The sequence below is a fragment of the Phalacrocorax carbo genome, chromosome 9 (assembly GCF_963921805.1).
Source record: "Phalacrocorax carbo chromosome 9, bPhaCar2.1, whole genome shotgun sequence".
In the NCBI taxonomy this organism is placed as follows: domain Eukaryota; kingdom Metazoa; phylum Chordata; class Aves; order Suliformes; family Phalacrocoracidae; genus Phalacrocorax; species Phalacrocorax carbo.
Window position 1 is genome coordinate 11,907,505 of NC_087521.1, and position 26,819 is coordinate 11,934,323.

Below are 26,819 nucleotides of genomic sequence, written 5' to 3' on the forward strand. Positions count from 1 at the left end.
ACTGTATCATAATTTACTGTTGAAGAACTCTTTATACTCCAGTGCAGAAGTAACAAGAGCTAAGGATGTCTTTTGATATGTAAACAACTCCAGTACCAGAAACTGCATAGAGCAAATACTTACTGTGAGAGGAGAAGGCCCATCATGTGCCAGTATAGTGCGGTTCTAGGCAGTGCCTGCTCAGAACGATAGCCCATGAGGTCATAGCATTTTCCCTAAGCTGGCTGAGTTCCTTCCATGTGAAACTTGTTTACCTTGAGACCCTTTCCATCTCTGCATGTCTGAGTCATTGCTACACTGCAGTGCTTAATCCCTCAGCCATTATCCTAGAACAAGGTTTGAAAATGGCTGTTTTCACTTATTAGGCTGTGCAACATCAAGTGCTCAATGTTACAAACTGCACAGCACAACAGGGGCAAATGACAAGAAACATACTCCTAAGTGTACTGATTATTGGTCAATAAACTCATATAACCTGCTGTGAAAGAAATTAGAGGAAGGATGTACTAATATACTGAAAATAAAACTTATCCCAAGTTTTTTATTTAAAGTTAGGCCTAGTTCTATCCTGCTCAACTTTTGAGATTTTACTTGGAAACATGACTGCCTTATGCCCTAACACAGCATTCTGCAACACTAAATCCCTCTGCATAATCCAGTGCAATCTGGAGAACAAGAAGCTATATAAGGGAAATTCCTCTTTTCAGGAGGGTTTGATTTTAAACCCTTCTTGAAAGAAGGTAACTATGCACCCTTCATATTCTGGGCAAATTCTTCAGCTCTTGTACTTACATGCACTCATTCTTTAACAAAACAATTTAAAGGCTTCAAACATCCCCTCCCTTCTCATTCCCCAACCTCAGTCTAATTGTGAGAGAAAGGAACAAGCTATAGTCTGGGAATACAAAAGAACGGGTTAGTCCACAAGAAAAAAATGTGGAGAATTATGCTATAGAAACACAAGCAGAACAAATATATTATTATTGCCTTTACCAGGGCAATAAGGCAGTGAGCCAGACCGAAGAGTTTCTCAGGCAATCAGCCTCCACTCATGGTTTCCTGATGTAATCAGTGAAATAGATTTAGGACTAAAATCTTAAATCCTCCGGATTTATATACTCTCTGTTATTATTTTAGACCTTGTAGAATTTGGCCCTAAAATGGAAAAGCTTTCTTTTAAAAATGGAAGGGGCCGGGGGGGGGGGGGGGGGGGGGAAGCAGGGGTTAATGATGATATATCAAAAGTCTGGAACACAGAGATTAAACGATTTTACAGAATCATGGACTCACAGGTTGGAAGGGACCTCAGGGATCATCTAGTCCAACCTTTCTGGGAAGAGCACAGTCTAGACAAGATGGCCCAGCACCCTGTCCAGCCAAATCTTAAAAGTGTCCAATGCGGCGGAGTCAACCACTTCCCTGGGGAGATTATTCCAATGGTTGACTGTCCTTACTGTGAAAAATTTCCCTCTCATGTCCATTCCCCCTTGTCCTCTCCATGTGCCTCCTTGTAAAAAGGGAACCTCCTTCTGCTTTGTAGCTACCCCTTAAGTACTGGTACATGGTGATGAGATCCCCTCTGAGCCTCCTTTTCTCAAGGCTGAACAAACCCAGCTCTCCCAGCCTATCCTCATATGGCAGCTTCCCAGTCCTTTGATCATCTTCATGTCCCTTCTCTGGGGACCCCTTCCAGCCTGTCCACATCCTTTTTGTACAGCGGGGACCATAACTGTACACAGTACTCCGGGTGTGGCCTGACAAGCGCTGAGTAGAGTGGGATAATGACTTCTTTCTCTCTGATGGTGGTGCCCTTTTTGATGCAACCCAGCACCCTGTTGGCCTTCTTGGCCGCAGCAGCACACTGTTCGCTCATGTTGAGCTTCCTGTCCACCAGGACCCCCAGGTCCCTTTGCACAGAGCTGCTCTCCAGCCAGGTGGATCCCAGTCTGTGCTGCACTCCCGGATTATGTTTTCCCAGGTGCATGACCTTACACCTGTCCTTGTTGAACTTCATAAGGTTCTTGTTAGCCCACTCCTCCAGCCTATCCAGATCTCCCTGCAGAGCAGCTCTCCCTTCTGGAGTGCCTACTTCCCCCACTCAGTTTGGAGTCATCAGCAAACTTCATCAGGCTACACTTGATGCCATTATCCAGATCACTTATGAAGATGTTGAATAACATTGGGCCCAGTATCGATCCCTGGGGGACTCCACTTGTGACAGACGGCCACTTGGAAAAGGAGCTATTTCCTTTGGGTGCGGCCTGTCAGCCTGTTCCCCACCCACTGCACAGACCACTTGCCTAGGCCATAACTGATGAAAATACAGCCTCTGTGAAAAAGATGGAGGCAGAAGAAGAGAGGAATAAATGAGCTAAATTGGCTAGATGTAAAAGCAGATCTTTTTGCGGAGTAGCTAAGTTGTCTGGCATTTTATATGCCAAACTATCAGGCTACAAAGAATATGACACACAGCTATTATACATCTCAGAAACAGAAACCTTCCTCACTGAGATTTTCAAACAAGCCTTCAGACTGTCTTTTCCTCTTCGATGTCTAAAATCAATTGTTTTTAACCAAGCCAAGCAGCTCAAAAAAAAAATGTTTATCTGTACAGAAGTAATGTTTACAAAAATGTGGAGATTTCAGAGGAGTCAACAGTGAAGTAGAGTTATAACTGAAACTGAACATCAGATGCATACAACTTTCAGCTTGTGCATAATGAAGGAACCAAATATATCACCTAGAGAAGAAAAGGAGAAGAAAAAAAAAAAGATATGCACAGGAATGCAGTAGGAAAGTAAGTCTACTTCATTAAGATCTAAAGACATTTCTTCCCATTTTTTCCCTGTCCTACCAATAAATGGAGTTATTTGCCTCATGTTCCTGCTCCCACCATAAGGCAACAAAGTTCTATTTTTCAGTAGCTGCCCAAATCCTTCCACACATTGGACCAGATTTGCCATGTTTCTGCACTTCAGATAACCAACTGCACTTATTCCATGCCAGCATAAAAAACACTAAGTCAGTAGGAGGAAAGCCAGTTCCTGTGAGGCAATAAAAAGCCTTTTCTTTTTCTCAGTTCTGGCAAGGCTCATTTACTCCATGTCTTTTCCCATCTGGAACAACCTAACTGTACCTTGTTACCTCATTTTCCTTGCTTCTCTCCAAGTCTCATTGGCAAATATACTTTATTCTTTGCCTTCCCTTTCTCCTGTTTCTCACCTGAATCATTGAAAGATTTGAATCTGCAGAGCATTCTGCAACAGAGTGGAGATTTTGCAGGAAGGGCATACAGTATCCAGCAGACTGTTCCCCAAGAATGCATAGGACCCACTCATAACTACTGCTTTTGAGCTGAATTCCTCTCAAAGGGGTGTATTTACATGCTGTCTCATTCTCGAAGCATAAATATAAAGTCTCAGTCTAGCCCTAGATTGAATCCCGTAAGATGTACTAAGAGTCAGCTTGAACATATCGTCTGCTTTACCCATTACAAATGAAGTTATTGGTAAATAACTAAAAAAAAAAAAACTATTTAATTCTTAAAACCTCTCAGATTTACAGAAGATTTGGTCAGAATTATGGCCCTATTACAACAAAGGAAAAAAAAGAGAAGTATATCTCAAGGCAAACCATATTTTGTAATAAACATTCAGCATAAAGTTTCTGTTTGTAGATGTTTTTTTTTCCTAAAATAAAATACATTGAGGTCACTAGTAGTTCTCTCCCAATTTTGCACCGATTAGCCATCTTGAATTTAATGAAGATATTCTTCATCCAGAAATATTAATCTCTGCACATGAATACCTTCATCCAGTGTAATAGTTCTGTATTTATAAAGTCACCCTTACATTCAAGTTTATAAAATTATATCCTAAACCAGGAGCAAGTAGATCTATAAATGGGGAAAATCAGTAAATAAATTTATATTTACAAATTCTAAAGTAGCCAATGAAGTTTTGCCAAATAAAAATGTTCACTGAAAGCTAGGATGACTACAGCAAGATAATGCAATGTAGTTTAACAAAATCTGCCATTTGTTTTCCTGGCCTCTCACTTAGTTGATCCTTCTGCTGTTAGAACGGTGAAGCTGTGGAAAGTCCTACGTAACACAAAATTTACAGTCTGCATCCAGGAAAGGATCATATTTTGGTTTGTCATGTTATGTGGCTGAAATTAATAAATATTGTGTGCTTTTTATTTTTCAGTCAAATTACATAGGGTTTTGGGTTTTTTTTAGATCAATAGTCAGTTGTTCTAATGTAGTCAAAAATAAAGTAGGAGTGATTCAATGACAGAAAACAATCATACAGAAGTAAAAGTTTTTAAAAATATATAAAAAGTGTTGAATAGTAATCACTAAGAAACAGGCACTTCGAATTTCAAAACTGTAGTGCACTTGAAAATAACATTTTGCCTTGAATCTATATATATATGTCTTTCTGCACAGAGCTAGAAGTTGTTGTTCACCTTAAATTATGAAACAAGGTACTTCTGTTGAAAACAAAATGTGACCTTTTTCAGTTTTACTGATTGCCTTTGAAAAGAAATAAAATATCACCATGTCTCATGAAGTTTGCTGGTAACTCATGTGAATCAGAACGATATTTCTTTCTCTCAGTGGGAGTCTAAGGTCTAAGAAACCCGCAGTAGACCATAACACCAAACAAAAAGAACAACAAAATCCTTTGGTTTAGTTGTGTAACAAAGTTGTTTGGATGCTAGGTGAAAAAAGGCAGACAATAACTGGTTTTGAGTACCCTATTAATACTCCTAATTGAAAGATATTTTTTTTTTTTTTTTAATTCCACAAGTTACAGGCTCCTTAGTGCATGTGTTACGGACAAATTCTACCCCACATCTGCCTAAGCGTTAGCTCCTTATTCCCACACCTCCTATTAAGGACGTAGTTTGACTCCTGCTTGTTAAAAACTAGCATGAAGCAGACTGAAGCACAACATCAGCCAGCATCTCAAAGCTGGTTTTAAGCAGGAAACTCAAAGAGATTCAAATATATAAAGGCCTGCCACTTTTCATAAACAAATTCTTCGCTGCGTTTGCAATGGAAATTTCTGACACCACTGTACTCTTAATAAAGATTTTACTATGTGCAAAGACTCACACAGAACAAATAACAAATGCCAGTAGGCACCATCAAGTGTCTTTTCATGGATTTCTTCATTATTTCCACTAGGTACTCCAAAAAACAAAAGCGAGGTTAAGGTATCAATTACCTCCTGTAACACCAAGATGGAATTCAAGGAGAAATGCAGAACCATGTTCTTAAAGGTGTGCTCCTTAAAGGTTGGAACTGAAAAAATAATTTCTCTACCTTTGTTTCCCCCACAAAAGTTTTGTTCAACTATCTTAACTAATTATGGGAAAATTGTAATAAACTACAGCATTCAATTTACTTAGAATTAAACCTTTCATACTGATTCAGATTTTAAAAGCTGGAATTTTTCTATTTCCAAATTGCATGGCTGTTTTCCACCAAAAGGAGTGTATTTTGTATTGTCACCATGTTTTTCAATTTTTTTTTTACTTCTAGGATAATTTCAAGTAGAAAAGGAAAAAATACAGAAACCAGTTATACAAATTCACAGCTTTCTGAGCAGTTCCATTCTACTACATTGACATTAGTATCAGGGTTTAAAAAAATGCAGAAATAAAAAATACAAAGGAAAAAGGAGAAAAAGTGAAGATTCTGGACTTTGTCTGTTTAATTTAGTGAGGAAAAAAATGAATTAAAAATTACCTACAAAGCTTATTCTTTTTTCCCCTCACAAGGAGTTTCATTGAGGAAGACACAAAAAAGCTCTGTTTAGAAAATGTGATCCGCTCTGAACAGAAGGATTAGATCCCCTCTCTGGAGTATACTGAGCAAATATTTCTCCATACCACATATGACCTAAACAGACGCAGTCTTCCTTGGTGAGTTTTCCATTTCAAAGTTTCCAGCCAGAGGGTGCCCAGAAAGGTAGATTTGTTCTTCCAGCTTTTGCTCTTCAGCAATCTCGTTATTCCTCTGCTGACCTGTGTCAACATGGTACCACATGGAAAATGCTGGAAAACTCCAGTCTTGCCCTAAGAGAGCTCATATGCCTATGTGGCACAGTACACACCATGTGGAGATGGTCACGAGAGTCCAATTGCGTTAGCAATCCCTTTTTCCAGTGGTAAACTGTCAAGCTCAACAGACTATGTCTGGTTACAAGCTTCTCTTGTTCAGCTTGAAAGCACACTGCATCCCCATGTGCAGAAACACTATGCTTTCCCTAAGGCTTTACTGTGAAGTTCCTGCTACTGCATGTAGATTCCAGCATGGGAAAAATATAGCAGACATGGTGAGCTCATACCTGCAAACTGATTCCTTTCACCTCACTTCGCGTAAGCTCCACTGACTCATGTTTAACATGATAAATGTGATGTGCTAAACACTTCTTAAAGGTTTGCAGGACTTAGGACACTGAACAACAGCTTGAGAGCTGAACCTCTGTCTCTTAGCCTCTCTTGCACGAGTGTTTATTTAAAAATTTCAGGGGGGCAAAGGAAAAATGAAAAGTTTTTGTCAGTCCTTTACTTCTGATTTTTTTCATTGCTTTATATTAAATGATAAAGGCAGTTCTACCATCATAAAAACATATGTACCATGCTAGTTTATATTACTAGTAATTTTTTCCAGTACAACTTCCATCTGTTCTAGAAAGGTAGGCAGTGCACACACCAGCAAATGAATCTTGAGAGACATGATCCAGGGCAGTCCTAACCATAATCTACACTTACAGGTTTATGAGCCTTTCTAGAGAATTAGCAGCAAAATAACTAACATAAATCTTAAACTAATTATTTACCTACTTTGCACGCTAGCATATAGCTCAAGATCTTCAAACCAGCTCTACATAAGCTAGTTTGGCCAGTACCATATACAGCCTAAATGCCTTGAAGCAGAGCAAGTTAGCCCCCCAGGAGCCCTGTGCTTCCACTTAGCATGAGCTTGATCATACTTGTAACTTAACCCTAGTTTAACATTTGTGCTGACCATTTGTACCTGCTTTTTTTAAAGGATAATAAATTTTAAGTGTAGGCTTTGCTTTTCTTTAAGATCATGTATATAGCAAAAATAGCAAACAAAATAGGTTTTAAATCCATCAGACGTTTTACCACTGCTGAAGGTCACATTGCCAATAACTAAGAGACAGGAAAAACCATCATAAAGTTATGTGTGGTCACGTTACTCTTCTATCTGGTTTGATCCTTTTGCCAGAATGATTTATAAAATTGTTAGGAGCTGCATATATTAACCAAACTATCCCATTATAGCTTTCATAGCGCTTATCACTAGTAGTAGCACCACAGTTAATGAACAACTCATGACTGAGTATCAATATGTCAGCAGACAATATTCTTTCAGCCCAATCACTAGTTCTTAAGCATTTTCAGTTCAGAGGCAACATAACCAGAAATGCATTGGTTTGAGTCATTGTGTTCACCCTTTTCTGCAGTTAAATGTCAGTGTGAAAAATTTCTACTTTTCTTGTTACTCTGCCAGATATTTGAGTATCAAAAGCTTTTATTTCACTACCAATTATATTTCTTATGATAACACTTGTGTTTTCTAGTAGAAATGCTTTTATTCTCTGTAATTTAGAAAACCCATCTCTAAACATCTGCAATGAAAAGATAATGCAACTAAATTAATGGCAGCTGGAATCTTTATAGCAAAGAATATCTGAGCCTCTCTGCCAGTATTTCAACCCCTTTTTATCTAATAGTTTGTTGTTCTTGCATTTGTCCCTTCAGCATACCAATTAAATGCTGCCTTCTCCAAGGCAGTCTGATCAAGTATTGATTGCCCTCAGATGCTTTAGCTAGGAGAGGAGGGAATAAACCATGAGAAATATGTGGTTTCACGTACTTACAGAGGATTACATTGGGGTACAGCATGGATCATTTGCGTTCAGTAATACCAGTGCAAATCATTACTAGGACAAGATCAGAAATTGTCACCCACTAGCCCCTCCCCAAACTGCAACTGGTCCCCTGGGATCAGATCATCCCTTGTTTTAAGGAAGTAGCCTGAATTACAGAACTAACCCTGCAATACTGGGAATGTACTCTACCATCTTTAACATTTCCTTGAGCGCATTCCTGGCTTCAATTCTAATATGACATATGGTCCACTGTTTAGCCTGATACACGTGTCCATTGCACACCTTTCTAGAATAGATGGAAGTTGCATTGGAAAAGAGTACTTCACTACTACCCTAAGAGGAAAGAGTAGCAGACCCACAGACAAATGGCTCCTCAGAACCAGACCTACAAATGAAAAAAGCTCGTATTACTCTTATAGCTAATGGTTGTTTTTCCTTAGCTTGCAAGAGCTTAATTCAAAAGAACCCAAGGTGTTTGCTTCTGAAAACTCAGATGATCACTGTTTAATACTATTGCCTGAGCCTTCTCTGACTGCAGGCAATCTACATCAGAAAGTAGAGGTTTTAAAACTTACACTAGAAACTGGTACTTAACATTTTTAGCCTTTGCTTAAGGCTCTTGTGCACCATGCTGCGGAAATATACTTTAAAAAATGTTTTATCTGCCACTCTGGATGTCTCCTTTCCACCAAAATCAGCTAAATGAATAAGTATACAACCCAAAGAGATGGGCAAATAAAAGAGGCAAATGCTTTCCCCAACATTTAAAATTGCAAGATTAGTCCATACTGCCTTCCATTCAGAAGGTATAAAGAAAAAAAGAACTGCAGCATGTATTTGAAGCTAAGTTGTGCTTTACAGGCATATCTGTAACAGCTATATAATTATGCTGTCTGCATAATTAAGTTCCCTCATGGCATACCTCCCAAACCAGCAATTTTGCATCACCATTTGGTGCATTAGTATGTGCTGAATCCATACAAAATCTTACAATCAGGTATTGTGTTTCTGCTGGAAGGCAGTAAAAAGCAGTTTCCTGGAACACTTACCAGCTGCAGGGAGTAGCATGAGCACATTTACTCTGTTTCAGACCCAAAGCAAAGATCTCAGTTTAAATCACCTTCAGCATTTTCCCTGGGCCCCAGACTTCATGTAGACAAGGCAGGGAGTGGTGTGCTTCGTCATGAGCTGGAAGTCTTGTCCATCCTCAGGCACACTGCCTGACCCACATGAGGCTTGCCACTAGTGCCCTTTGCTGCATCCCACCTTCTGCTCTGCACTAGCTGACATAGTAGGTGTGAGTACAGCACACACCCCTCTCTGCTCTTTAACACAATTACCTTCATTTTGGTTTAGCATCTATTTAAGTATGGAAAAGGTGAGACAAAACCAGCAAGATCCTGTTTAGCTTTGATATCAAACTGACAATACTTCTACATAAACAAGCATACAGGATCTGAAATTTATGTTGAAGCAACAGAGAATTAAAAACCTGAGACAGGGATACAGCAGCCAAAGTAGGTAACAAATGAGAAAAACAGAAAACAAATGCAGAGAGTGTCAACACTTGCACGACACCTGAAATCTTTGTTTCTAGTGGACAGTAAAGACATATACTTTTGCAGGCAGACATAGTATGGCTTATCTTGGATCTGATCCATACAAATTAAGACTCTAAGTGTGCCTTGCCCTGAGAGTTGCTATTTCTAGTTTAATTTCATTGTTATTCTTTACTAATCTAGTTTTATGATTCACTTGAGTGCCTGCCAATAAATATATCTTCGGAGGCATCTGGTGTTGTGGTTTGCATCTGACATGATCAGAACACCTCAAATTCTGGCTTCAGAGTTTATTTCTTGTTGTTTGGATAAAAATGACAAAAAGGGATGGGCAAGAGCAAACATTTTACTTCTGCATTTCTAGCTTTGATTTTCTAGATTATTCCCCAAACCTGCCAGCAAAAGCTGCAATGATAAATCACAATGGGGAAGGAGGTTCCTTGTTTGAACTTTCAGGTTTAGTTGAGATACGAAGCAGGCCTAGGAGTGGTTTTTCAGCCTGTGCATGTATTCCTTTTAAAGACTGTATCACTACACTTGGTCAAGTGGATGGACACTCTAGAAGCAGTCCTTGGTCTGCTCCTGCTCTTTCATTTTCTTTTTATACTGAAAAGAAGGTAGAAAAAAATCATAGGAGTCCTCCTTTTGAAGACAAGTATCACTTAGCAGACGAAGATATTTAGAAAGCGTCTATTCCCTCTGTACATTCAGGGACAGTCAGCACATCTGTATACCAGAAAGGTCATAAGCAGCTGTAACTGCTAATATGCCCAAAACTGCTCTACACTATCCTAAAACCAAGCCAGCCCAAGGACTAGTGAACTCAGGATAGTTTAAGTCAGTACACTTCAGAAGGACACTGTAGAACAGCACTGGGTTGTATTTATAGCTTTTACCTCCGTCATCTAACAGAAATGGTACTGAATCAAGTTCCTTAGACTCAAACACCTGAAGGTTTAGCTTTACTTAGTCTTAAAGTGAATTAACACAGATACAGTGAGGCTTTATTATTTCTGAATGTCATAATCTACACAGGAATTAAAGGTGATTTTAATTAGCCCATTTTGAATTAACATATTTACTTATTGCAAAGTAATTTCTAATAAAGGTTCTAGTGCATGCCAGCCTTTAGACACATGCTTGACGTTGACTGACTTCATCTGGACTCTAGTTACTCTGGTGAAACTGTCTTAATCACGGACATATTTATTGTTGGCGAGGAGCAAGGGAAGGGAACAGAGATTCTTCTCAGGTATAGAGACACATGTGAGTGAAGGATGTAACAAGAACAGTATCAGAGCAGCTCACCTTAAAAGAGATGTTACAACTTGTGTCACAAAAAAGGTTTCTCATCACACAAACAGGTTTGTGCATTGATGGCTTGGCTTGCCCGTCCCGTCTATAGCATTGCCATCCTCCTCACTGAATGACACAGAACCAACACAAAACCAAAAATAATTCATCCCTAATCATTAATATATTTGACATGATCACTATAGAAATCAGGCTGGATATTTAATGGATTTTTCTGCCTGTTTTTGCTTTAGTAAAGCCAAGAGAGCAGAATTACAGCCTCCTCTTTTTCAGTTGTAAGAACAGAGATCACACCAGGAAGAACTGAACTGCAAATAACATACCTTCTTTCCTTAAGTTAAGTGAGGAATAAAGCCACAAACTCATTTTATTTGCTTTGCATTGAGTGAACCAATGTAACTATTCTGGTGTAGCTTTGAGTTGCATGTTCTATTCGGTGCCATGCACATTCCGACAGATAGACAGACAAATAAGTATAACATTCACAAAAAAACAGAGACTTCAAAACAGTATATGCCTCACAATAGCTGGACACCCTAAATACTATTTTTTTTTACAAAATAATCAGACAGGATCTTCTACATTCATGGGGCTTGTAACATAACTGCATGGATGTGCCGATTGTATCCCATTTGTGTTATACTCCTTTTGCCTCCTGTGAAAGAAGAGTCAGTAGCATTATATCTTATCATTTCCTTCCAGTATAGTCTGAGCACCTCAAAATTCATGTCTGAGGGAGGACAACCTTGGAATAGCTGGACAACAAGGAAAACAGAAAGGTGAAGTGTCCTTTACAAAACAGTAAAAATCATCTTTATTTGGACACACTAAGTCAATTGCCCTCAGGCAACACAAGGGAAAACTAGAAAGACTGTTTGGCTTGTTATCCCTTTTCACTGTGCACCAGGGCTTTACTATTCCAGGACTGCAGAGTCAAGTTCAAAAGGGATAAACATGTATTTTAAAACAAACAAACAAAACCAACAACAACAAAGAAACCCACCAGCTTTTTTCTTGACAGGAATCTGCAATTATATTTAAAACAAAAACAAGAAAGGAGGCGGCAGGGGGAAAAATCCTCCTGCTATTGGACATATCACTGATAATTTTATTTTTATAGAATGATAGAATCATTTAAGTTGGAAAAGACCTTTAAGATCATCAAGTCCAACCATAAATGCAACACTGCCAAGTCCACCACTAAACCATGCCCCTAAGTGCCACATCTACACATCTTTTAAATACCTCCAAGGATGGTGACTCAACCACTTCCCTGGGCAGCCTGTTCCAATGCTTGACAACCCTTTCAGTGAAGAAATTTTTCCTAATATCCAATCTAAACTTCCCCTGGTGCAACTCAAGGCTATTTCCTCTTATCCTATCTCTCGTTCCTAATCATTTTAACCTGGTTTGTATTTTCAGCATTATAGCAAATCATAACTTAAATAGCCAATAGTGACACCAGTAATATTGTTTGAAAACAGTGCAAAAAAAACAGATATCACTGTTCCTTAAGGAAACTTAATTTGGAAACAACTTATTTTTCCCTACTCCCAGGTCAGATGCAGTAATGTAATAGATTTCAGTATTTATGTTACAGTAGGTATGTTAGGATAAACTGTTAGAGAGAGGTTAACAGCTGTGCTGAAACTATGCATTCTGACATGTCCTTGATATTTTTCAGTCAAACTAGACAACAATAAAGAAGTAGTTGTGGTAGGTAATCTTTTTTTTCCTTAAACAAACAAAAAACCTACAAAACCACACCACTTTTATAAGTAGGAGCATCAGGGAGCAAGTTGATGATCATTAAAAAGATTTCAGGGCAAAAAACATGATTCTACTAGAGCAACTATAATACAGATCTCTCTAACTCCTCCCTGCTGTTACAAGTGGAATATGAAAGTGTGATAGCCAGAACAGGTATATTAGTCAGGTTTGAATATTTGCAGTTTCTGCAACTTCCAGAGCCAATACCTTTAAACAGTTGTTTTTTCTGTTTCAGCTTCCTGTTTTTCACAAATTTTTAGGTAAAATGAGAAAAAAAATATGAAAGAAGAGTTTCAAGAAGTTTCAGATCCTGTCCCTTGCTCACCTTGTGGCTTTGCTGCTCAGTGCTATTTGTATAGTCCTTGGGCACACTATGTGTGATGCACATCAATCTCGAAAATTTGATCCCTATTGTAACAGCAAGTACTAGCAGGCTAATTGACCTGTCACTCCCATGGGCTTCTTTGATCACTGGAGCTGTATATATATTCTGCCATGTTTAAATTTAATGCTGAATTAATGTTTTATTGTTGTTTGAGGCTTGTCTATGTTGAAAACAAAATAAATTGCTCACTAAAAATACAGAACTAAAAATCTTGTCTGTGACTCCTAATACAACTTATTGAATGATTGTGGAGTTCTAGTAATAGCTATGAAATCAGGGGGTTTTATGCTTTGTTTGCCATCCTTATCTCTTATCTAATGTGAGTCAGAACTCATTAACCATTAACTCATTTGTTAAATGACCTCTTTATCAGAAAAGTGGCTGTTTTCCCCAGGCAAAAAAAAAAACCTGCCTACCTAGCTATTGCTGTGATTAGCCAGAATTAAGTTCATGATATGTCAGATGGAAAAGGTTGTACAGTGTTCCTCTCTATGTAGTTCAAACAGAAACCCTCCAGTCTAACTCAATCCAAAGATGAGGAAGTCATAAATACCAGGTTTGAGTTCAGAGCATACAAGGCAGAGCTCACTCTGCTCACACAGGAAAAGTCCAACACCTTTAAACAAGGAATAGAGCAGATTTGTGGGAAATGCCCCACAGAAAGTCACCTCCATCTTTCAGTCAGTTAGGCTCTGCTTTGCACACAGGGAGACAAATGTGTAACCAGCTTTTATTGATCCAGGCACCTACAATACAACCCTGCAGCAGCTTGTGACTTATTGCATCTCTTCACTCACAAGTCCAAGTAAGCACTTGCTGGATAGGAAGTCCCAGATGTGTAGGAGCATTAGAAGTAATGAAAAATAATTATGCTGCAGAAGTTAGTTGCAGGAAGAGTTATGGTGTTTCTGTGCCATCCAAGTATCCCTCCAGCACCAAGACCACCCAGAAGGTCAGACAGGCATGCCCTTAGTCTTACAGCACTCCCTTAGTGCATCACAAAAAGCAGCCAGAAAGACAGAGGCACAAGACTTGGGAGGCCTGGTGTTTAATGTGCCAAATCCCAGACAACCCATATGGCCTTTGTCATTCATCTACAGCTACAGGTGCCAAAAAGCCGTTATTGAAGCATGCAGCTGAAGGTTTTACCAGAAAGAAAACTGAGGCAGAAAGACAGCTATTTGTAAGTTGGTGGTGATGATGATAAACTGCCTCATGCAACTTGGTACAGGAGAGCTACATAAGAGGCTGTGAAGTGTCTTGGCTTAAGAAAAAATGTACAAAAAATTCAAGGTTCTGGCTATGGAGCACTGGGGTTCAGAACGGGACATTTTCCTCACCCCATGTCCCAACAAAAGCTGACTTTCATTCACGGGAAGAGCAGCTTCCACAGAATATACATTCTAGCAATAAGATCTGCCTGTTCATGCCCAGCATCTGCCTCAGTGTTCCCTAGTGTCTCTGGTGGTTTCCCTGTCACTGGGGGCTCTCTCTCCTCTCCCTGTTCACAGAAAAAGAAAATCTCCCTACCACTTCATTCATCTCAGATGGACCTCTGGTGTCTCTGGTCTTGCCTCCTGTCTGTCAGCCTTGAGAAACCATCTCATACCTTGAGTTATGTGGCACTTGAGATGTTCACTGAATACTTCCTCCTCTTGATTTTCAGAATATTGTATTTCAACCAACTGAAACGGGCAATTTCTTTGAATACCTGGGCTTGCCAATATCCCCAACAATAAGAGCTTTCTAGTTTGCACACTTTATTAACCAGGTGGGTAGCTGTCATGCTGAACTTGGGGCATGTTGGATGGCTACTCTTTTAAACTCCATTTCACATGAATGGGTCTGTGGCCACACCTTGAAAGAGTACATGGTCAAGATATTTATTGACAGTGCTATCAGGAGTGACACGGATGCTGAAGACAGGCAAACAAGTAATTAATTGCATGCAGAGCCATTAATACTAGAGGACGCATCCCTGGCCTGTGTCCTCAGTCAGCAAAGTGAAGAAAGTGCCTACCCACAAAAACCAAGTGAATAGATGTAACATATTGGTCATCTGTGACAGGTTAAGACCACAAACAGCAAGGAAAAAAAAAATTGCACATGACTCACCCATGTAAATGAGCAAGACTGAGGTCAGCTGCTACGAGTCACTGAAACGTTCCTCCCCTGACATTCTGGAGGAGACAGCCAGCTTCACTAATGCAAAAGGGAAAACACCCTGGTCTTGAACAGCTTGGGCCAACTCGAGCACTTTATGAGTCCAAGACTATCATTATTTAACATGCTCAGGGGCCACTGTTCAATAAATGCTGCTTTTCACTGAGTGCCTAGTATACTAAAGGTTAACAGTGTTAGTGTATTGTTACAGACAATGTGCAATTTTCCTATCAGGAATTTCCTTATTGTTGGAGCATAGGACATTAAGGAGGAGGTGGCAGGTGAACTTGTGCTGATTAATTGAATTAATTTCCTGCTTAATTAAAATCCATTACGTAGTACATATTTTATTACAGTACTATAGAATGGCATGCCCTCAACAAACACATTTCTGTTATAAGATTTCCTTCTACTAGTGCCAGCACAGCTAGCTTCTGAACACAATGTCCAGCCAGGCAGGACTTGCTGGGAGGAAGAAGAGGGAAAAACAGCATGCGCCATGCCTGGCATGTGATGGGGCGATCCAGTGAGCCCCAGCTTCAGGAAGAAAACTGAAGAATGGGTGACTGTTCATTGTAGGACTGACTTATAGCAGAAGCCAGTGCCATGCTGCTTACTGGTCCCTCTGCCAGCCTGCTGGCAGCCTTGTGGGGCTATGACATGGACAAGAAGTTAGGGTGCTGGGGGGCTTCTGATTACCAAATAATCTTAATCTAAAATCATGACCTCACCGATAGTCCTTGTCTTTATTTTGAGCACCAGCAGTGCCAAAGGTGAAATAGTCAATTAGTACAGCTAAAACTAAAACTGTATTAATTCCTCAGCAGAATCTGAACCCTTCACCGCTCCAGTTCCTCCAAAAAGTGGATGTCTAGTTTTACTGCAAGGTGGTTTCACATTCATGATTTCTGACACAATACCACATATATACTGAGGTCATGACTCACCATCCCATTAGCAACATTACCATCTTTACCACATTATGGTGTCTGGATTTCAGGCAACCAATTCCCCTCCCAACTCTCTGTCCTCTGGGGATAATTTTTTTTGTTGTTGCACCGGTTGGATGCAGGCTCAAAAAGAAGACTAGAAAACAAAACCATGGTAATTGTATAGATTGTTAGAGCCTGAAAGCATGAAGAAACTGAAGGTCTCTGCTCCTCAGCATTTAAAAAAAGGGAAAAAATGCTCTGTGTGATTACAGAGCAGCTACAAGCACACAGGTAGCAGACCAGGTGGCCTGAGCAACATGGGAGAGCAAATGGAGGCCAAAGCACCATGAAATGCAGGCAAATGTTAACATGCCATAATAAATCACAAGATGAAGTTAACTTCTGCTTCCAAGCAACACAGTATAGCATCAGTTACTACATTATGAGTGGCTTGCCCAGTGCAGATCAGACTTTTTTTATTCAAAACAATTCAGTAGAGTATATATTCCACTGTGTAGACAAGTCCTTAGACTAGAAGTAGCATGCCAAAGCCAAATTGTGAATCTCACCCTGAATGTTTTTGTGGAGTTATTCTATAACGTTTTGACATTCAGCACATATTCTTTTCTAATTTTAGAGGCAGTGAAGAAATATCGCATGTATGTCACAACCTGACAGCTGTGCAGATGGATGACATAGAAAGATGAGTCATAGAAATATTATTCCAAAATTTTAGGTTTCCATATAAATACAAGCTTGACCCTCCACAGTCTCACATATTTTAATCATTTAGATGGGTATCCAACTAAATGCTGCACAGTACTACTGAAGACTCTCCTCCCATACAGATGTGAATAACTGAATGGGCAGGAGGCAGGGAAGAATCAGGGCCCTATACACTTGAACGCCTTTGTTAGAGAACATGTCCAGAACTGTTTCTGCTTTCACAAGATATTTAGGATTTTATTTCATTTCAAGATCCATTCCATGAGATTTGGAAATCTGAATGTAATTATTGGTGCTGTGCAGCTATCTGAAATTTAAGAACAATAAGCTGTTAAAGAAGCAGTAATTAACACCATGTTGGCCCACATAAATCATAAAAACATGTCCTGTAAGAACACCAGAACTTTTACTTCAGACCTTAAATCACCCCTTGCAGCACTTATCTTTTAAACGCAGGCTGCCCAGAACACAAGAGCAACACAGTAACTGCTGAGACCACAGGAGCAGATGTAGGAACAGCATGCACATTTGCACATGAACCTGTTCTTGAGTAGTGGGACAAATTCAGTTCAGCTGTCAATTATGCAGCTGTGCAGATCACATTTAATACTTATTATTACATAACTGAGAATATGCACAGGAGAGAATAACTCTGAGACGTATAAAGCATTAGATCTGAATACTAATCCAGAAGGTGGGTGGGTTGCAAGCTAGAGTTCTGTGCTAGCAGCAGGATGCAATATTTCTCTGCTTTTTTCTCTTCTTTTTCAGCTTCCATAATTTTAACTGTTTACTTCAATTTGCAGTTCTGACCCAAGCCATCTCCCCTAAGGTTGCATAAAGTAAACTGCTGGGTAGATAAAAAAGTACAGTCAGATTTTAGCCAAACATTGGCATAATGAAGCTAGATTACCCAGAGTTTTGATTTCCATTACGCCTTTCACACAGAGTAGCTATTCCATGTAGAGGCCCACTAGAAGGACAACAGCTGCCTTCTGTAAAACCAGAGAAGCTTCTTCCAGGTCTACTCATTGCCAACTACAAAGTTTCTGCTTTTTGACTGTCACTCAAAATTCTATGTTTCTAATATTCAGCTTTGTCTTACTAAAAATTCAGTTCAAAGGGCTATATCTATCCCACAGACTACAACGTGGTGTAAGGATCCAAGCAAGCTTGAAATGAGAAAGCTGGAGTATGAGAATCTGCCCAGACATGGCCACATGGTGCTCAGCAGAGATAATTTATCTTGCTTCTGAGGAAAGTAAATTACCCATGGTAAGCCTTGTGCTGCTGCAGCAAGATTTGTACAAGTACCCAAGTTACCTCATTTAAAGCTAGGGTGGGCATCTATAAACAATACTGAAAGCTGCACAGTCTCAGACTCAGCTGCTTTTTCCTTGGATGTAATATATATCAACAATATCTAATTGCCATAGGAAAATGCAAAGGCAGAAAAAAGCTTGATCATTAAGTATTCAAATCCTTAAAAATTCTGTGGCATACTCAAGCCAGGTCACTCCAAGAACTCACATGGGATGAACTGAAATTTTGCTGTTGAGCTGTTAAACACAAAACAGTTTTTAAACACCGAAACTGCAAGCAGGGTTCAACACTGCTGTCCTCTTGGGGAAGAAAACGAATGATACTACTTAATTAATGTACTTTCGTCTTTGAAGATTGAACTCTCCTGAAGTCTGCCCACCCCAATGTGACATTTAAACAGCAAAAGGGCTTTCACCGCTTTTTTCGATCATGCAGCCTTATGATGTTACATTCGGTAACTGAGGAAGGTAATTTTAATGTAACTACATACACCCACATGCATATATATATATCTCACATACACACACATATAAATCTATAAAATTAAAGAGACTGCAGTTGCATCCACAGCTGCTGCAGAAGTTAGTGACAAATGCTGCAAATGGCATGCAGACAACTGTACTGAAAAGTGAGCAACTAGCTGCATATTGATGACAGCATTCAGGAATACCTTTGTACAAGGGTGGGTTTTGTTTCATTTTGTTTTTTTAAAGACACAAAGTTCTCTTGTCAGTTTACAAGTTCTACTGTGCATTAGAAAGGATATGTTCTCAAACACTAAACACCCATATTGCCAGCTACAAGATATTTTTCAGAAGAAGATAGTGTCATCCTCACCAAAGAAAATACCAGTAACTTCTACATTTTGGGGACATTAATACTGTAAGGTATTATGCAAGGTATTGTAATATATGCATCTGATACTGTTTAGAAGGCCTTCAGAAAGTGAGTGGGATTTTCAGAAGTGATTATAGTTTGCTCAATCCTGCTCTCTCCAAATGAAATTAATTTTACTGCTGCCTTTACTCAAAACAGAACTAAATGGAAGTTAAGGCCTCTTGAAAATCCTTTAGAGCTTTTCTTGAATAAAAAATGTACCATAATCTTGACTTTTGTTGTTAGCAATGTAGATTTTAAGAATCCCCATAGTAATTTCATTACATCATATCTTGAAATACTAAGAAAAAACAGCCTCCTATTTTTGCTATTCTGGTAGGGTAAGACAAATGTTGGCTTAATTTTTTTCAGCAAATATTGCACCTCCACTGGTTTGGTGACTGTAATAACCAGGTAAGAGTTACCAAGGAGTTGCATCAGCTTGAGTGACTTTTGGAGAGCTGGAGAAAAAAGCCACTGGATGATGAGGGGCTGTAATCATGCAGCAAATGGAGGTTATATGTTCTTTGATGCTTTCCTACAGCTTCTTCTTCAAGGAGATTAAAGGCATGGAGAAAAACTTCTGAAAGGAAATCTTACACAGAAACTTTAAACAGAACTTGAAAGCTGTTGAAAAACCACAGCATGGAAAAAAAGAGAGTCTGCAGAGAAGCAGATTGTAACTGGGCAGCAAGGACCTGCCTAAGCTTGCAAAAAATAGCCAAATTTAGATAAGACTCTGTGTGTCTAAGGATTTGTTATTTTAATCTTTTTGATTGCAAAACTCCTATGGAAAAACAAATCACATGCTGCTCTCTGCAAGTAGTTCCCTGTGACTGTACATGGCCAGTCATGACCGCTCCACCAGCAGGAACTAGAGCTGTTGGTCTGACCAGTCAAAAGCAGATCAAGCAGGTCAGGGAAGGGGGTCAGTCATAGAAACCCACCAGGAATAAAGGGCATGCCTAGGTGTGATGCTAACAGGGCATACTCAGAGAAGAGAGGAAAGGTAGTTTTACCTGATCTGCTTTACTGAAAGGCACGTCCATTAACACCATGAGAAACTTCATGGGGCAGCAAAGGTTAATTACATTTCATTTTTCTAATCTTTAATTTCTTGCAGGTTTTTACCTTTCAGATAATTCCTTATGAGAGTTCCCTTCCACAAAGTAAAACCTTCTTTTGCCCTTAAATGGAAGACCATATTTCCAGCTAACCAAGATTACAGATTTTCTTACTGTCTGTTTTTCACCTAGGCAATGGCCTGCAGTTACAGAAAGCTCCAAGAGCAGCACTCTTTGTTCCTGTTCTCAAGCCACCAATACCCAGATCAAGTATAAACACAGCAGGACTGGAAACAAAAGCAACCATGCCACAAGTGGCTCCTCCCTGGTGGAAGCTCCCATCACCCTACAACAAGCACTCCTTCCAGATATGTAGCCTGCTGCTAGGGGTGAAACACAAAATTATAGTATTGGAGAGCTGGGATCTCTTAGTCATTTGAAGCATTTATCATCACTACCTGGAATTTCACACAGCAGTGAAGTAGAAGGCAACAAAGAACATTGAACCATTTGCACTCGTCTCCCTATCAATCACAAGTTTGGATTGATAACTTGCTTGTAACAAGATACTTGGAAATGTCAAGAGCTGTGGGTGTCCATCATTGCTACGAATGAGGCAAGTTTTAATGTCCTTAGTTCAAGGTCATCATCTTTGGAAAATTTGAGAGGGGAATTCAGGCCAGTGTGTAACACAGCTATTGCAAGGCAGGCAAATCCAAGAGATGCGATGTCTTATTGCTGTAGCCATGCAACTGAATTAACAGAACTTGAGAGGGACTGACACACAGCTAGAAAAGACACAAACAAGGAAGACATCCATAGTCCAAAGGACTAATTAAGGTCTTCTCTTGTTAATAAGAGAATAACATGAAAGTAGGGAAATGTACAAATATAGCATTTAAAGACATACTATACATATTAATAGCATGAACGATTGCTTCTAATGCATAATACTACATAAAAAAAGCTAAAATATCGTTGTATGCTATTAGGAAACAAGACTTTGGATTCATGCTGCTGGAACCCATCGCTACTGTGTGGCCACCACTATCAAATGTGACTTTTACTCTCTCCCATACTGACGTAGGAGTCCTCCCTGAGAGGAGGGCAAATAGCAACTGGAGTCCTTGCAGTGCTGGAACTGGTCACTGGAGCAAAGACATCAGCCAGGGACAAATCCCAGCAGGATCCACCAGCAAAGAGGAATGCTTCATGCTGGGGTGGGGTCAGGATGGCCTGCAAGCCACCCCCACTGTCAGCTGCTGAAGCACTGATTGGTGGGACTGAAGAAAAACAGACCAGCAGCCTAAAGAGTCCCTCTGGAGGGATACAGGAAGGAACAGTCTGCAGCTTTTCAAAAGCAGGTGTGTTCCTATAATAGCAGCTGGATGGACCGTGACAAAGAGGTATATGCCAATGTACAACAACATTTACCTTTTGCATTTTCCACAAATTGTTTGGGTTTTCTAAAAATTAGTGTAACATCAATTTGGATATTCTTCCTATCTAAATATTAAAAACTTAAGGGAAAGGAGAAGATGATCAGAATGTATTTATTAAAATGAATTTATAAGTAAGAAAAAAAAATAAATATTGCCTGAAATTCTTTTTCTTAAATTAAAAAAGTTCCCAAGATGTAAAACCATCTTATAGTGTAATCTTAGCCTGGAAGTATAGTGCCCTCTGGTGATAAAAATGCTCTGTTATTTGAAAGTATGAAGTTAATCTCTTGTTATTTCTTATGGTACTACTAAGTAGCTGCACTAGACTACTCAATTTCCAAAGATCTGTTTTTGAAATAAGATTAATTAAGAAGTTTTTGTTTGTAGCAAAGATGTCTGGTTATGTGTGATTGCAAAAAACTAACAAATTAACATTGTCTTACCTGATGCAAATAGCTGCTGACTGATTGTGGTGCTCTGCACATTCTCAGTATTCATTACGGTTCATAGAAATTTTATAGAGGTAGAAGTTACATACCTTATGGTTGTGCCTTTTCAGAATAAACAGAGGTCTAACACTCAGTAATTTACCTGCTCTAGTTCCCAGTAAGTTCATCTAGTTAACTACAGGAAAGAAAATAAGGATAATATGTTCATATTTGGACCTATTTACAAGAAAAAGATTCTACATTCATAATGTGTTCCACTGAAAATCTCACTAATTCATTCAAGTACAAGAAAATAAGTAAATCTGAGTGGAAAAAAAAAAAAAAGAAAAAAAAAGAGTACATATTCACAAATTGAGGAATCTTGACCAAGTAGTACTGAAATAATGAACTGGGAGAAGGACCAGGATATTGATTATATCACCCACATCACAATACTAACTGCTGTTACTCAGAGATACACCTCCTAGGTAAGTATGTAGAACATAACTAAATATTGTGCATTCCTGTAATTTTCATTTCACCTCATATCATAGTTTATTGTTCTTTAAAATATCTAGTTTACTTCAAATATTGCTGCTACAAGTCTACATTCCTCAAACAGGAAGAAAAAAAAAAAAAAGAGAGGGGTGAGCATGCTGAGATAATTCCTTCAGACAGTGGGACAAACACCTTAGCTAGAAACACACAGCATCAGAGAGTACCATAATGCATATTTCTGACCCAAGTCAATAGATGCAACAAACGTTCATTTTACTCCCTCATGACAAAGGATTACAGGGCCCAAAAGGAAGAGAGCAGCAGGGACCTGACTCAGTTTCTGTCTGCAGAGGTTCCTGTAATTACCTGCCATCCCTTATATTCCTACATCTTATTTTCAAATTATGGCAATATTAGAAAAGTGTGTGCTAACCAGGAAATATTTAATATCTTTCTTTGCTAGGCTGCTGGGGGAAGTGTAGCAGAATCCTGCTTAAACCTGGTTGAACTTTCCATATTAGCCTTTTCTACCAAGATGACAACACTTTGTAGCCAGTTTTTATTTTACTGGGAATCAACGTATTTACAAATATTGGCAAAACTTACACAACCCTTTCCTACGGCTGAAGAGTAAAAACATGCAAGAAAGAGAGACTGCACAAGGGGAGAGAAGCTAGTGAAATCCTTCATACTGGGTTGGTATCTTCAGTTTATAAAGATATTGGAGGGGGAGACTAATTCCTAATGTTGAGGCTCCCAGATCCTAGTGCCACAGCAGCATCTGCTGAGAAGGCTGGTAAGGAAAACCTTTTGAACTCCTTATACTAAGAAGCAACAGCAGTTAAGACACAATTATGTGAATGCTGTTGTGAACCTGCCTGCGCTAACAAAAAGGGAAGCTGAGAGATGGAGAAATCCCATAGTCTGTGCCAGATACGACATTTCTAATCACTAGCCATGTCTCACATAGAATTTTTCCAGGCATTCAGACTGCAATCCCTTAGAGATATTTTGTTATTATTTTTCCATAGCTGTGTGCCCAGAACAAGAACGCTCCTCGAGGAGGAGATTAAAGCAGGCTAATTCTGCCTTGGAAAAGGGTGGAAGCGTGACAGTGAATAACAGGAAAGCCCTGGAGAGCTGAAGCACGCTGCCGTGGCAATTGGAAGCAGCATTATCCACCTTCCCACACACTGCAGCAACAGCAGCAGTTGCCCTGAGACTGTTCAAGGACTACACACTGCCTGCCTCTACCAGATATTTTTGCTACACCACATGGTCCAGTGACCCAGACAACTCCCTGTGCCTATCACTGTTGCTGGTTCTGTAGCAGCATACATCATAATAATAATGCAATAAATTGTCTAGAATGCCCCTAAAAACAGGCTACATTCAGGGTTTTAAGTAGTTCCCCTTACAGAAACACCTGAGAAATTAAGAACAGCAAATGACCACTGAAAAAAAAGAAGGTTCAGTTTCATTTCCCTTTTCCAAGGCAGGCCTATCCAAATATTTGAGCAGAACTACCTCACAGTATGCATTTGTCCTACTGCCTTTTAACAGCTCTATGTTTTACAACAGATTTAGTTTTAAGAATTTGAAGATCAGGTTAGTAAGAAAGCCAATTTTATCTGAATCTCTGCTAGTTTAATGTAGCATTCATGTTCTATTTACAGTTTATACAAAATAAAATTCTTCTGGTGTCAGATCACTCTCTGTACATTGCCTTTCAAAATTTAAGCAGTAATTATGTGGGGGGAAGAGTACGTAATTTGCAACTTTTAAACTACATCTTAAGTTGCCAATAGAAATTTTTATTTTCTGAATAGAAAATAATAGAAAAGAATAGAAAATTATTTAGGTGAAATCTGCTTGCATTTAACCAGTACTTCTTAAAAGTCATCTTTGTGAAGCAAGACCCAGTTCTGCAAATTAGTCTGCATACTCCACTGTCTTACATGTTTACACTTGTTTTCTAACAAAAATAGTTGGGTCAGATGTTTAGAATGTTGAGCAGTCAGGATCGTAGTCTTAAAAGCTTTTATCTATGCATTTAAATTTTCCGTGAGCATTTGACATTACCAAAACCTGTCAATGTTAAAAATATCAAGTATAAATTACAGTCTTTCTCATCTAAATAGCAGCAAGAACAGGAAAGAAAAGTATTTGAAAGTAAAACCAAATGAGCAAGATCATGCAATACATGCTGCAGAGCTACCTTAATTATTTCTATGTTGTCCACCAGTCATTTTGCTCTAGAGGGAGTTGCTAGCTATACTGCACTTCTGAAACTAAGGCATTTGCTTGCATATGCAGGTATTAATTTTGGAGTAGTTTGGGCATGTAGAACATCAGCCATTGCCAGAATCAAGCTAGCTACTCCTAGGAAAAGTAGCCATCTTCTCTTCCTCCCCCTTTCCCAGAAGTAAAAACAAAACAAGCTCTGCGTGGCTCCTGTCCTTGCTTCTCTTCTCACAGCAAGAGTTAGGGTTAGACCAGGCTTCAGCCTCCATGTAAGATGACCCAGTTTTTATAGAGCGCTATAAAGTCTTCCACCAATCCTGTTATTCCTACTGCCCAATTCCCTTTTCCAGTTACTAATTATTCATTGGCACTTGTATACACTAAACAGTTAACAGTGAAAAGCTGTCAACTCAAAAAGAAGAGCAGGCAACTCCCCAAAATTGAGACTTAAGAGTGAAAACGAGAACTAAGTTTGTATACCTCGATCCCACAATGCAGAAAACAAATCTAACCAAGATTTATTGACACTTTAAGTAGCATCATTGTATATTTTATGGAGGAATTCTTTGAAATGAGGCTTTTAAAGGGAAAAAGAGTGTTGTCAGTAAATTTCTGAGGATACAAATATAAGGTGCTCATATAGACAAGCTTCATTATATGTGAACTAATCTTTTGCAAGATTAGGGAAAAAAAGAGCAGAGGAGTGCAGTACTTGAAACAGTCCAAGAAGTTTGCTTTGAAAGGTGTACGTCACTGGCAGGGTTGTTTTTAGTTATTATTGTTTTGTGTGTTACACAATCATCATTATTATTATTCCACTCAAGATAACTTTTGAATGTATTTCACCATCTTTAGGAATCCAGATCCACAGAAATAATTGGGAGAGTTGCCTCTGATTTCAACCATCAAAAGAAAAATGGCATGAGAAATTGTAAGATCTGCTTGAGTATTAAGCTTCCAATTGACAAGGTAGAATAAAATACAAGGAGTCTGATAATGGGTCAATTGTCAGTTAAAACATGGAACTTCTAAAAATAGAAGGGGAAAAAAGATAACAGGTTAAAATACTTAAAAGACTGCAATATATGCTCTGTTCTTAAATATTTGTTATCTCTCACTGCTCCTACAAAACATATGGATGAAAGATATTGATTTTTATCTCCCATTGAAATCCCATTATAGAACAGCTCCATTTCTTTTTATATTTGGTACCCTATTTAATATTCTTAGTTCGACCCCTGTGATTTACTGTGTCTCGGCATATCAAAGATTTCAGTAATATGGGACACATTCATTTGGACATGAATGAAACTATTCCTGGGAAAACTGAAGGCTGGAAATTATCACAGAATTATAGTCTGATGTTCTAGTTTAAAAATTGCTACTAACTACTGCATAGTATGACTCAATAGCAAAAGAGATCAGTGAAGAACTTTATTCTAAAAAAGTTGTTTTGTTGATTTGAAGAGGGAGGATGGAGAAGGAACTGCAGTCAGACTGTAACAAAATATTCCTCTGAGGTAGTCCCTAAGGGTGCCATAGGATACCAATAATAATTCTGGAAGATCAAGAAGTTTTGAAATATTTATAAGCTCTACTTTTGAAAGCTTAGCTGATGCCTTAAACTCTTAGCAGACTTTGAATAGCACCTGTCAACTCAAGCATAATGGAGCAGAAAATGCCACTGGTGATTACACCAGTACACAGTACTAGCGGTGGGCAGTGCGAGCCTCCAGAACACCACAGTGGAGAATCAAGTGAACCAGGTTTCTTTCCTAAGTAGGAATTGCACATGTGAAGATGGCACCTAGAGATCTATGCCCAAAGTACAGCTAAACAAAATCAGTAAATTATCAGTTTCCACAAGAAGGAGACATAATTGAGTGTGACTTATTTTTAGGTTCTCTCTGAATAGTGTGCTAATTCCAGCCTGGTTTGTTTGACCTCTATGAGTTTGGTTTGGTTTGGTCTCTGAGGAGAACAAGTGTTGAAAGAACCAGCACCACAAAGTCTTGAAACAGGCCCCAGAGGAGGACATTAGGTTGTGTGGCCCAGAAGGAGCACAAGGCACAGGATGGAGGATAGGAACAGAGTAAGGAATTATATTAAATTGTCAGGATACCCAACACCTCAGGACAGAGTTGGGACAGCATGATGTGGG